This window comes from Cucurbita pepo, chromosome 4 (genome assembly GCF_057944985.1).
Source record: "Cucurbita pepo subsp. pepo isolate OVF chromosome 4, ASM5794498v1, whole genome shotgun sequence".
Taxonomy (NCBI): domain Eukaryota; kingdom Viridiplantae; phylum Streptophyta; class Magnoliopsida; order Cucurbitales; family Cucurbitaceae; genus Cucurbita; species Cucurbita pepo.
In genome coordinates this window covers 8443799-8458233 of record NC_141801.1, presented here as the reverse complement: position 1 = coordinate 8458233, position 14435 = coordinate 8443799, and the positions used below count along the sequence as shown (strand labels likewise).

General features: G+C 43.8%; 1 non-coding gene and 1 pseudogene across 1 annotated transcript; one reads left to right on the top strand and one right to left on the bottom strand.

Annotated features, from left to right (window-relative positions):
* Nucleotides 1-5900: 5900 nt before the first annotated feature.
* Nucleotides 5901-6040, top strand: LOC147792989 (small nucleolar RNA Z247). The gene has a single exon (XR_015420942.1). It is a non-coding gene; the product is annotated as a small nucleolar RNA Z247 (small nucleolar RNA).
* Nucleotides 6041-11442: 5402 nt separating this feature from the next.
* On the bottom strand, nt 11443-12423 carry LOC111792660 (protein EXORDIUM-like 2 pseudogene; annotated as a pseudogene).
* Nucleotides 12424-14435: the final 2012 nt, after the last annotated feature.

Sequence of the window (14435 nt, the reverse complement as noted above, 5' to 3'; positions counted from 1 at the left end):
ATCTCCCACTTGAATCTTCCAAGAACTTTCATGTTGCCTCCAATGATTCTGAGGTCGTCGACGTACACTCCCACAATTAGATGCTGCTTGTCATGGTCGTGCGTGTACATGCCATGCTTAGAGGCACAGTGCTTGCTCTTCAGCAATAGCAGGATACTATCGAGCTTCGCGTCCAGGCTTGTGGTGCTTGCCAAAGCTCGTAGAGTGCCTTGTGCAGGCGCAGTACCTTGCCGGGTTGTCGTTGCCCAGGAAGCCAGGTGGTTGTCGGACGTAGACAGTCTTCTTCAGCTCTCCGTTAAGGAAAGCAGACTTCACGTCCATGTGGTGGACCACCCCAAGAGCAATGTGCCACGATTACCAGCAATAGGCGGACAGATTCCAACCTTGCCACTGGTGCGAATTCCTCTTCGAAGTCTACTCTTGCTTCGGGACATAGCTCTTCGCCACCAGGCCCTGTGCTTCACAACTTCTCCCTCTTCATTCCGCTTGAGTTTGAATACCCATTTGAGCCCTATGGCTCGATGTCCTTATGGCATGTTCTCCAGACTCCACATCTTGTTCTCAGTGATGGACGCTATCTCTTCCTACATTTCCTTCAGCCAGCACGAATTCTTTTCTACTTCCGTGAAGGAGTTCTGTTCATCCACGCATGCAGTTTGACCACTTCTTCTTCGAGCTCGCGTGCTGCCAGTCCCAGTGGTTCACCTCCTCCTAGTAGGTCTTCAATCCTCTGGTATCTGGCCGCCAGAGCATCATCGTGATCGACATCCAGCGTCGAGTGCACAGTACATGGTGTTGCAAACTCCACCGGTTCAGGGGGCGTAGCAAGAGTTGTGGTAGGTGTTAGTGTAGGCATGTCCAGTGCCGCTACTGTCAGCGATGACAGTGCCTGATGTTGTGCTCCTCCTTCTCCCAGCTCGGTGACGAGGTACTCCACCATGAATTGATTTGGGTTTTGGTTCGCCTTGGTCCCGTCGTTCTACCACCAGAAGGTGTTCTTGTCGAAGACGATGTCGCGCTACACGTGATCTCCCCCCCCCCCCCAGGATCATAGAGCCAGTACGCTTTGCTCCCAGGTTCGTAGCCGGTGAAGATGACCTTCAGCCACCTGGGATCGAGCTTGGCGAGGTGGGGACGCGTGACCTTCATGTATGCGACACAGCCAAACACTCGGAGATGATGTATCGCTAGCTTCTTGTTGTACCAGGTCTCGTGTGGCATCTTCCCATCGAGGCTTCGCGTTGGCGACCGATTGAGGTGGTAGACAGCCGTCAAGACCGCCTCTCCCTAGAACCTTCCGAGCATCCCCACCATAATCAGTAGTGACCTTGCCATCCCGACGATAGTCTGATTTTGGCGCTCCACCACCCTGTTCTATTGGAGAGTAGGGTGCTGTTAGGTGCCACTGCATGCCTAGCTCGTCGTAGTACATGTCGAAGCTCGATGAGGTGAATTCTTCACCTCGGTCCATGCGCAGCACTTGTATCTTCTTCCTACATTCGGCTTCCGGGTGCGCTTAATCGCCTTTGTTGCCTCACTCTTCCTTGAAGTAGGACCAACCACATGAAGCGGCTCTTGTCATCGACCAACAAGAGGAATAGGGTCTTGCCGCCTGGGGTCGCCTGCTTGATGGGCTCGCAGATATTTACCGTGCATGAGCTCCAACGACTAACCAGTGCGGTAGGATGTCTTAGACGGAAAGGGGGTGCGCCCTGCTTGCCAATGAGACACCCATCACATAGTCTGATCATGCCTTCAATTGCCGACAAACCGTACACCATCTCTACCTTGTGTAGTTATTGTAGAGCAGGAAAGCTCAGATGCTCGTACCTTGCGTGTCACCTCCAAATTACTTCTTCGATCCTAGCTAAGAGGCTGACCGGCTGCTCTATCTCCAACTCTTGGATGTAGAGCAGTTTCCCGTGCACCAAATTTGCGTGAGCAACCGTCGTCGATCATCGCAGATCTTGAGTAGCCCACACACAATGGAAATGTGGCAGCTAACCTCATCAAGTTGACCCAAGCTCACAAGGTTAGCCTTGAGCCTCGGGATGATGTAGACGTTGGTCAGCTTGCAGTGCTTGCCTCCCTTACTAACAAACAAAATGATGTCGTGCCATTCGGATCTTGATGATGGAGCCGTCGCCAAAATTCACCATCCCGCGAATCCCCGAGTCGAGCTCGAAGAACGCAAACCTAGCCCCGGTCATATGGTTTGTTGCCCCTGTGTCGGGGACTCATCGTTGATGCTTTTGCTGCTCGCCTCTTGCGCTGATTTGAGCGAACACTCGCTCCTCCTTCAGCTGGAGCATCTAAGTGAAAGAAAACTGAAGCGTACTCAAAAGATCAATCAGAGTAGTTACGCCGTTGGCTACTAACCCTTGCGCCTGTAGATTGATGCGCATCAACAAGGCCCACTCATTGTAGTTGGACCCCGTCAGCATCGGGCTACTGCACAGAGGCAATCGTCTCCCTGATCACTTGCTCGACGTCCGTCTTCGCAGCGCCGACCTTTTAGTGGTAGTGATGGAGATGTCGGCACTCGGTAGCGGCGTGGAGGAGTGAGTGAGCTTGCTCGGGATAGACCCCACGATGTGTGTATTTTCGCACCTTGGAGCATTTTCTTCTCCTTAAACCTGAGACCTATGCATTGTTAGGTCAATGTTCTAACCAATTGAGCTAATCAACTTGGCTTTGAAAAACTTGGCTTCTCTACAATGATATACCACCGGTAGATAAACCTTGCTCTGATAACACTTGTTATCTTTGACTGAACAATTCACTTGGTGAGGAAATCCTTGACGTAGAAATTGTTGGGGAAGAAATTGTTGGGGAGAAATTGTTGGGGGAGAAAAACAAGAAAAGCCGAAGAAAATAACACAAAGAGGAGAGTAAGGAAGCTTTGGGATTTGTTGCCAAAAAAACAAGGTGCTTTTGTTTCTCATTTAATTTGAGAATTTAAAATACATTCTAAAATTGTCTGGAAGTGGCCAACAAAACTTAGTGCCCAAATGGCTACCTAACAATACGCTCTCCCTTGTGGGTTAATTGAGATAACTTAAAAACAAAAATCAACTAAATAAGTTTAAAGAAATGTGTGAATAACCTAAATAAAGAAAAACCATAGCTTTTTATCTAACATTCCACACGTATTCTACCGTGTAAAATAAGGTTGAGAATGCGTAGCTTTTATTTCAGTTTTTTCTTAAAAAAAAAAAAAAAAAAAGAAAGAAAGGAAAAAAGAATGGGAACTTAATGTTTGGGGTTCATAGGACCGTTCAACAAGAGGAGGTCTTGGGATTCCAAAGACTAGGAAGAAGGAACTTCTTGCCCTTAGAGCCAACCGCATTGTAAACGTCACTATTGAGGGGGTCAACTAAGACATTGCTGGTGCTACCAGGGGTGGTTCCAATGCCGAACATGTCAGGACTTATTAAAATAAAACTCGCTCTCATACAAATTTGTTAAAATAACACTCACAAATATGTGAAGTAATCTCACACTCTCTAACAATCGAACGCTCCGATACCGCTTTGCTAAACTGCTACTCGCATACTTGTGAAGGATATCGAGAAGGGAGAGACAATGAGACAAAGAATACTGAAAAGATCTTTTTCTATTACACTGTACTTCTTTCTGTTTTTCCTTTTTGCTCTTGCTCTTCCTTTACAATGGAAAAAAGAACATATTTATAACCTTTCTAACCACTAAATATAGCTATCCATAAAACTCACTATTTCCTAAAATAAATCTTGGTTTTTCATTTTTCAATGCTGTGTCCTTTTCCTTTACACCAAATTTCAAAACTCACTAAAATTAACCCACTAAACTTAACAAAAAAAAAAAAAAAAAATAAAAACTACCCTTCAACATCTTAAGTTTATACCAAAAAAAAATTCCCCCATAAACTTAAATGCTCCTGACATCTGTCATGCCAATCATATTCTTATATTTGTCGAAAAGTACTTTCGGTAGCGGTTTTGTAAAGATGTCCGCAACTTGATCCTAACTTGCCACATGCAGTAATTCCACGCTTCCTTCCTTCACATGATCTCGGATAAAATGAAATCGAACGTCAATGTATTTGCTTCTTTCATGGTTCACTAGGTTCTTGGCCAACTCAATTTTGTCAACTTGTATTACAGTTGCACCTCGTTGCTTTAGCTCCATCTTACTCAAAAAATTTCAAAGCCATATCGCGTGACACACACACACCAAGATGCTCCTACATACTCAGCTTCACACGTCGAGAGTGGCACGATCGGTTGTTTCTTTGAAAGCCAAGTAAATGTTGTGTTATCCATGATAAGCCGATGTACTTTTTCGATGTCTATGTCTCTGCACCAATCACTGTCGGAGTAACCAACTAACTTGTAATTGTAACGCCCTTAATTTTCTCTAACCTAATTAGCGACGTTACTTCATACTTGCATAATCAACAGAACAAGAATTCACGTAAGACAGTCTCAAATACGACAATGCATTCATTATTATAAGCAATTCATACCTGGGAAAAACAATAACGACAACCTAACCTAGAAATAATCAACAGAGAACAAGAGGAAACAGTTGCAATAACTATGAACCCAAAAGAATTCAACAAGGCGCCTACGACACTACAAACTCTCCTCAAGATTTCCATGGCCTTCGCAGCATCCACCGTCAGCCGTACATGAGAGCCTTGCCCTTACCTGAAAGTATGGGTAGCACGTGGCTTGAGTATTATATAAAATACCCAATAAGTCGCCCCAATGTTGGGGTAAGCACATAATCAGCGTCGAATCCGCAATACGAGGTGTTGCGAACTCCACTGGATAAGGGGGTGCAGCCGGAGTTGTGGTTGGGGTTGGCATACGCGTCCCGGTGCAGCTGCTGGCGGCAATGACGGTTCCCGATGCTGCGCTCCTCCTTCTCTCGACTCAGTGACGGTTCCGTACTCATTGCAAAGATGAAGTATCCTGATGCACATGACACACAAATTGCATGAGATCCCCGTAGCTTTAAATCATGACATATACCTATGATGCAGGTCATATCTCCATTCTTTCATAAACATAACTTTCATGAACAACGTATGTGACTTGACAGTATTTCATAAACCTAAAGTGAACATGCTAACATAGTGTGCATTGTTAAACCTAAAATAGATCATAACTGTATATACTAAAATAATCTAAGATTTACTAGTTGTTACCAAATCTATGATTTGAAGGGTTTGTTACCAAATCTATGATTTCATGGTTTGTTATCAAATCATAGATTTGGAATGTAATCTTCATTATACACATCTATAAATACATGAGGTCGTGACCCATATAGGTCATCGTGCCATTCAATCTAACATGGTATCACAGTCAAGGTTTATTTTTTAAATGTCTACCATGTCTTCTTCCTCCTCTCCATCCACCATCTCCAACACCGTCTCAACTACCATGGCGACTTTTGGCTCAATCCCTCTACACCATGTTGTCACAATTCGTCTAACCAAAAAAAACTTCATCATATGGCGTGCCCAGCTCCTCCCCTACCTACGGAGTACGAAGCTTATGGGCTACCTCAATGGCACCAATGTTGCACCTGCCAAGCTGGTCCCTTCCTCAACTACTGCTGGTGCTGAACTGGTCTCTAATCCAGCCTATAATCAGTGGTATGATCAGGATCAACAAGTCCTTAGCGGCCTTCTCTCCTCCATGTCTGAGGAGATTCTTCATGATGTGGTTGCCGCTACTACGTCCAAGGAGGCGTGGGATACCCTGCAGCGGATGTTTTCATCGTCAACTCGTGCTCACACTACTCAGATTCGTGTTGAGCTCGCCACGTCCAAGAAACGAGATCAATCTGCTGCAAATTATTTTTGCAAGATCAAAGGGCTAGCCACCGAGCTGGCCGCCGCCGGCTCTGCCTTGCAGGATGATGATGTGATCGCGTATCTTCTCGCTGGTCTTGGCCCAGACTATGATCCCTTCGTCACCTCAATGACTACCAAGAGTGAAGCCCTCACGCTTGATGATGTGTTTGCACATCTAATGACGTATGAAGCTCGCCAACTACAACACCAGGCTGAACTTCAGTTAAATCCGGGATCTTCGGCCAATTATACTGGTCGTGCTGAACTTCAGTTAAATCTTGGATCTTCTGCCAATTATGCTAGTCGTGGTGGTCAGCAGAAGAATCGTGGGCGTAGGGATCGTGGTCGTGGTCGTTCTCAAGGTTATGCACCCTCTCGTCCTGCTGGTGATCGTCGTGGCCCTTCTGCTCGTCCTTCCTGCCAGATCTGCGGCAAAGTGGGGCATACTGCTATACGCTGCTGGCATAGGATGGATGAGTCCTATCAAGATGAACCTTCTTCTGCTCCTCCTACGGCACTGGCGGCTACTTCCTCTTACAAGATTGACCCAAATTGGTACAGCGACACAGGCGCTACGGACCATATCACCAGTGACCTGGATCGTCTCGTTGTGCGTGAACGTTATCATGGAGGTGAACAAGTTCAAGTCGGCAATGGAGCAGGTTTGCGTGTTGTGCATACTGGTCATTCTCTAATTAATACTGCTACTCGTCCTCTTGCGTTGCGTAATATTTTGCATGTGCCTGAAATTTCTAAACATCTTCTTTCCATTCATAAATTTTCTCATGATAATGACGTATTTTTTGAATTCCATCATTGGCATTTTTCTATAAAGGATCGACAGTCGAGGAAAAGTCTCCTAAATGGGAGGTGTGAATCTGGTCTTTATCCTATTAAGCCATCCGATGTCGATAATCTCAAGCACGCCTTGGTGAGTAGATCTACTACTCACGCCTTGGTTAGTTTCATTGATGATTTCAGTAAATTTTCGTGGATCTATTTGATGCATTATCGTACAGAAGCTCCTCGTATATTTTTGCAATTCCAAGCTCATGTTGAGCGCCTCCTAGATACTAAAATCAAGTGGGTCCAATCTGATTGGGGTGGGGAATATCAGAAAATACATAACACATTTTTTCGTTCCCTTGGAATTGGTCATCGTGTTTCGTGCCCTCACACACATCAACAAAATGGGTCTGCTGAACGCAAGCACCGTCATATTGTTGAAACTGGCCTGCCCTTCTAGCTCATGCTCATGTACCTATTAAATTTTGGGACGACGCGTTTCTTACAGCCACATATCTCATCAATCGTCTTCCTACTCGTGTCATCGATAAAAAATGCCCCTTAGAGCTTCTTTTTCATACCCCACCAAATTACTCCTTATTAAAAAAATTTGGGTGTGCTTGTTGGCCTCATCTTCGTCCTTATAACAAACAAAAGCTCTCTTTTCGATCAAAGGAATGTGTCTTTCTAGGCTACAGTTCTTAACATAAAGGGTATAAGTGTCTTGACACCGATTCTGGTCGTGTCTATATGTTTAGAGATGTCATATTTGATGAAAATGTTTTTCCATTCTAGAGAGCCCCACCTAATTCTTCCCCAACCATGCAGTCGACGCATAATGCCCCTGATTTGTGCACCTTGCATTTGGGTAATAGCAGTACTAATTTGGAGAATGATCACATGCATATGCCTGGGCCTACTAACTCTTTGGATGCAGAAAATTTGGTGTCTACATCAGCTTCGAAATTGCCGCAACAATCCTCTGCGTCGCTGCCATGCGAATCGGCATTGGTTGTTCCTCCAATGATTGAGGCCTCGGCTCCTCCGCCAGCAGATGATATTGCACAATGCCCGGTCGAATCCTCGGCCGCTGGTCAACCAACTGTTGTAGCATCGGTTGCTCCCCTCGCAACGGTTGATACGGTCGTCCCCTCAAATGTGGATCCTGCACCTACTACTCATCCGTATGGTACTCGATTGAAGCACAATATCAAGAAACCCAAGGTGCGTACAGATGGAACAGTAACATATCTTGTAGCTCGGTCTTCTGCCTCTAACCTACTTCATATATTACTGCTATGGAGCATCCCCTCTGGCGTCAGGCAATGAATGATGAATTTCAGGCACTTCAAAAAAATAAGACATGGCACTTAGTTCCTCCTCGTGCTGGTCTTAACGTTATTGATTGCAAATAGGTTTTCAAACTCAAGCAAAAGCCAGATGGCTCTATTGATCGCTACAAAGCACGCCTGGTTGCTAAAGGTTTTAAACAGCAGTATGGCGTTGATTATGATGATACCTTTAGTCCAGTTGTTAAGCCCACTACCATTCGGCTCTTATTATCTCTTGCTATTTCTCGTGGTTGGGCTATTCGGCAGATTGATATTCAAAATGCTTTTCTTCATGGCTTTCTTAATGAAGATGTTTATATGAAGCAGCCCCCTGGATTTGTGGATTCTCAACACCCTAGTTATCTCTGCAAGCTGGATAAGTCGCTTTATGGCCTTAAACAAGCTCCGCGTGCCTGGTTTTCTCGCCTTAGCTCCAAACTATTACAGCTGGATTTTACACCTTCAAAGGCTGATGTCTCTCTTTTCATTTTTAACAAAACGGGCATTCAGATATATATCCTCATCTACGTTAATGACATTATTATCATCAGCTCATCTTCTACGGCTACTAAGAAACTTCTTACACAGCTTCAGGATGATTTTGCCGTCAAGGATCTTGGTATTTTGAGTTATTTTCTTGGGATTGAGGTCCGCCATACTTCCAGTGGACTTATTCTGACACAACATAAATACATTCGAGATTTATTAGCCAGAACCAATATGCTCACCTCCAAAGGTGCACCCACACCTATGCTTCCCAGTGAGAAGTTGTTATTGAATGGTGGTGAAAAGCTCTCACCTGAGGATACTACTCGCTATCGAAGTGTCGTTGGTGCTCTCCAATATTTGTCTCTGACACGTCCTCATATATCCTTTTGTGTCAACAGAGTGTGTCAGTTCATATCCTCTCCGACTTCTATACATTGGGCGGCAGTCAAACGAATTCTCCGTTATCTACATGACACTATTGATATGGGTTTGTGTCTTACAAAGTCCAACACTGATTTGTTGAGTGCCTTATCAGATGCTGATTGGGCTGGGAATCCTGATGATCGTCGAAGCACTAGAGGCTATGTGATCTTCTCTGGTGGCAATCTTATCTCTTGGAGTTCGAGGAAACAATCGACAGTTTCTCGTTCTAGTACGGAAGCCGAATATAAGGCGGTTGCTGATGCCACTGCCGAATTAATTTAGATCCAAGTCCTCTTGCGTGAGCTCGGGATCTCGCAAGCGCGATTGCCTAGCCTATGGTGTGACAACATTGGTGCCACCTACCTATCCGCCAATCCAATCTTTCATCGACGGACGAAGCATGTTTTGGTTGATTATCACTTCGTTCGTGAACGAGTATCGACTCGTCAGCTTGATGTTCGACTCATATCTTCCAAGGATCAGCTCGCCGATATCATGACAAAGCCACTGCCAGCTCCTTCTTTTAGCTATTTTAGGCGCAATCTGAACTTGGAATGTAATCTATGATTTCATGGTTTGTTATCAAATCATAGATTTGGAATGTAATCTTCCTTATACACATCTATAAATACATGAGCTCGTGACCCATATAGGTCTCGTGCCATTCAATCTAACATGCATGACATATCATATTGAGGTATCATGCATCATACAACATGAGAGTCACCACAAGATAAATAACATAGCTTTGCTTGAAGTAATTATATAGCTTTCATCCTAGAATAACATAACACTATACGGATCAAATCAGTCACAAAGTAGAGGGGCCATAGAGCACATTCAACCAAACAAAAATCGTTATGTCTCTAACTTGATGAGAAGAATGTTGATTGTGCAAAAATAGCTATGTCTCTAACTTGATGAGAAGAATGTTGATTGTGTGAGTATGTCTCTAACTTGATGAGAAGAATGTTTATTGTATAAGTTCGGGTGAAGTTTTCCACACATTGTTGCTTGAGTGCCACAATTATGTATCCCTCCCCTATGCGATAAGCCATATTACTTATTTTTCACATTTAAAAGTGAAACTATTTTCACATACGCCGTTCTTCAACATATTTTGTTCTTCTTACTCACATATATTCCGCCGTTCTTCAACATATTTTGTTCTTACTCACATATATCCTAGAAACATTTTTAGTAAGTCACCTAACATAAAATTGTTTCAAACGAACACTTATATCTGCGAAAGTGTACCTTGTTAGTATGGATAGTAACTCTTTTAATTCATTTACACATTTTTTAGTTATTCTATCCTCATATTGACATTTATCATCATTGTATGAACTTGGCTCATGTATAGTTACATTATGAACATACTTTGATTCCTTCTTAATTTTATAATTGAATTTTTGTTACCTATTTCTTTCATGTTCATACACTACATAGTATTCCCAGTCTTTTGATGCCTCGAAATTTTGGGGAGTGACCGATTGAAAGTCACTACGAAATTTTGGAGAGTGACCGATTGAAAGTCACTACGAAATTTTGGAGAGTGACCGATTGAAAGTCACTACGAAATTTTGGAGAGTGACCGATTGAAAGTCACTACGAAATTTTGGAGAGTGACCGATTGAAAGTCACTACGAAATTTTGGAGAGTGACCGATTGAAAGTCACTACGAAATTTTGGAGAGTGACCGATTGAAAGTCACTACGAAATTTTGGAGAGTGACCGATTGAAAGTCACTACGAAATTTTGGAGAGTGACCGATTGAAAGTCACTACGAAATTTTGGAGAGTGACCGATTGAAAGTCACTACGAAATTTTGGAGAGTGACCGATTGAAAGTCACTACGAAATTTTGGAGAGTGACCGATTGAAAGTCACTACGAAATTTTGGAGAGTGACCGATTGAAAGTCACTACGAAATTTTGGAGAGTGACCGATTGAAAGTCACTACGAAATTTTGGGGAGTGACCGATTGAAAGTCACTACAAAATTTTGGGGAGTGACCGATTGAAAGTCACTACGAAATTTTGGGGAGTGACCGATTGAAAGTCACTACGAAATTTTGGGGAGTGACCGATTGAAAGTCACTACGAAATTTTGGGGAGTGACCGATTGAAAGTCACTACGAAATTTTGGGGAGTGACCGATTGAAAGTCACTACGAAATTTTGGGGAGTGACCGATTGAAAGTCACTACGAAATTTTGGGGAGTGACCGATTGAAAGTCACTACGAAATTTTGGGGAGTGACCGATTGAAAGTCACTACGAAATTTTGGGGAGTGACCGATTGAAAGTCACTACCTATACTAACTTTACCTTCGTTTTCAATAAATCAATCATAGCAATTCATATTTTCATTCTTATAAAAATTTTGATTCGTGCCAATCACCCTTCCACAGGTTTTGTACTCCGTTGAATAAGGTTGAGAGTGGTTAGAAATGCATAAACATAAAAGAGAACATAAAAGAAAGAAATGAATAGTTTTTAATTGAGGTTTTGTTAAGAGAAGAAAGGAAAAAAGAATGGGAGTTTAATGTGGAGTGAATGAGGGGGTTCACATGACAGTCCAGCACGACGCCGTCTTGGGGTTCCAAAGAGCAGGAAGAAGGAACTTCTTGCCCCTTAACCCAACCACATTGTAAGCGCCTCCGTTGAGAGGGTCAACTAACACCTTCCCAGTGTTCCCAGGGGAGGCTCCACTGCCGAACATCCCAGGGCAAGCGGTGGAGGCTTCAATCACGCTCGCCTTCTGCCCCAGCTGGAAGAACCCAGTGCTGAACGGGTTGGTTACCACCGAGGCCAACCCCGAGGCCAGTGATATGACCATAGCGTCGGTCGCGATGTCCCCGCTTGGTGGCTTCAGAACAGCGCCGGCTGGGCCGTAGTCAGACTTGTGGAAAGGCCATGCACATGCTCCTGGGCACTCGGTCATAGGGTTCCCAATAATCACGTAGGGCGCCCCGTCAATAACTCCATGCTCTGCACACTTCCCCATGCACAGACCGTCCACGGTCACGTCCCTAGCCGCAACAATAACGGTGACCGCACCAGGGAACTCACCCACAGCCTTCTCCACGTGAATCTTGATGAAATCCTTGGTCATAATTTTTCCAAGAGAGTACTGGGGATCCACGTATTGTTTGACCACCTTCACATTAACATTCCCAGCGGTGGGGTTATAAGAGCTGAGCATGCGCCACCAGGAGGATACCTGTGGGGCACCCCCGACCCCGACTCGGCCATTGGTGTTCAAGGACCCCAAGAAAGACCTGAGTGTGTTCTTCTGTATGCGACCGAACTGACCGTAGAACACGAGCGCAAGGTTAATATTTCCCTTCAGCATTTGGCCGCCATGGCTAACCAATGGGTTGGATTTTGTTATGGCGTTGGGATCAGCCGCCTGAGCCTGAGCCTGAGCCTGAGCCTGAGCCTGAGCCTGAGCCTGAGGGAGGGGCAGTAGAAGGAGAAGGGAGATGGCTACTACCCCAAAGAATGCACTTACAATATGGCTATGCCCACCACAACACACCGCCATAATGTCCTCTTATATTCTTATTTTTGTGTTGTGGAGCTATAGCATTCGGTTGTGTTGATCTTTCTTCCCGTCTTTCCCCTTCCCCTTTCCCCTGCTGGCCTTTATATACCCATACCCATGTTGGATTGGGGCTGTTGGATGGCCCATCATAATCGGATTTGTTTGTTATTTGCTTCCTCTTCGGGATCCATTTCTTTGTTTCTTTCTGACCCTATATCCACCTTTTCTATTATTAGCCTCACGGCCTCCTCTCCACTCTTTTTTTTAACTTTTTTGGTATCATTTTTATGGTTTGTAATATTACCCTACTATACTAACAAGATACATAACATAATACAAACTCTAATGGTATCATACATAACATCACATAACTTTCATCATAGAATAACATAACATTCTATGCATCAAAGAGTCACGAAAGACGACACATAGATAGGCTATAGAGAACACGTAGTTCATGTTTCATATTATTCATTCAACCAAACCAATAGTAAAACCACTTACATAGTATCACAATCACTAAATTTCTTGAATTGATGTTCCTTTGATCCTACTCATGTGTCACAATCACATTTAATTGATGTTCCTTTGATCCTACTAATGTGTCACAATCACATTTAATTGATGTTTCTTTGATCCTACTCATGTGTCACAATCACATTTAATTCTTTGTATATCTTAACATTTTGTGTGTTCAAAACTCATTAATTCCTTTACTTGCCACAACCATTGTTCTCCAGTTCTCTTGGTTAGTTTTCAATTTAAAATAAGATTAGATTCTTGAACTCTTTTAAAATTATGGAGACAAGAATCAAATGAAGATTAAAAAAAACTAAACAAGAAAAAAAAATCATGATTGTTAAAACAATTCAAGGAAAATATTTATGTTGACTTAAAGTCTTGAAATTTGGTGAAGAAATTGAGTTTTTTCGTGTTACAGATTAGAAGATATAAAAAGCTAAAATAAATGGTTTGAAACACGATTTTGACCGGTATCTGGAAAAAAATATTGGTTCTAGGCAATAGGCGACGAACACTCGACGGCTGAAGAGAGGAGAGACGCGTTTGCAACCAGGGGTGGACACGTGTCGAGCACACAATGGAGAAGCGTGCTGACGTTGTACGTTTAGACGCGTTTTCCACCTACTACGCGAATCACTAACCTGAAATACACCCGAGTAAAAAATTGACCCGCACCTATGAGTTGACCCAACGACCCGCGGTCCAACCCAACGTCTTTCCGCCAATCCTTGTGTAACGCCACTAATTTTCTCTAACCTAATTAGCGACGTTACCTTGTACTTGTATTACGAAAGAACGAGAGTTCACGTAAGATAGTCTCAATAATGACAATACGTTCATTATTATAAGTAGTTCATACTTGGGGGAAAACAATAACGACAGCCTAACCTAGAAATAATCAACAGATAACTAGAAGAACAATTGCAATAATTATCATCATCTGAGAGAATCCAACAAGACGCCTACGACACTACAAACCCTCCTTAAGACTTCCATGGGCTTCGCAGCGTTCACCGTCAGCCGTACATGGGGGTCTTGCCCTTACCTGAAAATATAGGTAGCACGTGGCTTGAGTATTATATAAAATACCTAGTAAGTCGCCCCATTGTTGGGGTTAAGCATATAATCATACATTAGGATACATGCGATCGCATACAATACACATACATAAGCACATGTGTCAAAAGAAAGAAAGCGAGAGAGGGGTCTGTCTTCCATTCCTTCCCATGGCCTTAGGCCCTTGCTTTGTCCGGGCAGGGTGGATGCATGACACTTTTCCACACATGGCCCACGTGCGTGACTGTGGGCCCACCAGGCGAGTTCGCATGCGAACTCCCTGGGCTTGGCTTGGTCGAGTACGTATGACATACAATACCAGACGCCACGGAAAAGGAGGGCCTGCATGATATCGTAGCGAACACAATATCGAATGTACGCGTCCGTACCATCATTAGCATAACGGAGGAGTGCCCCATGTACATAACACATAG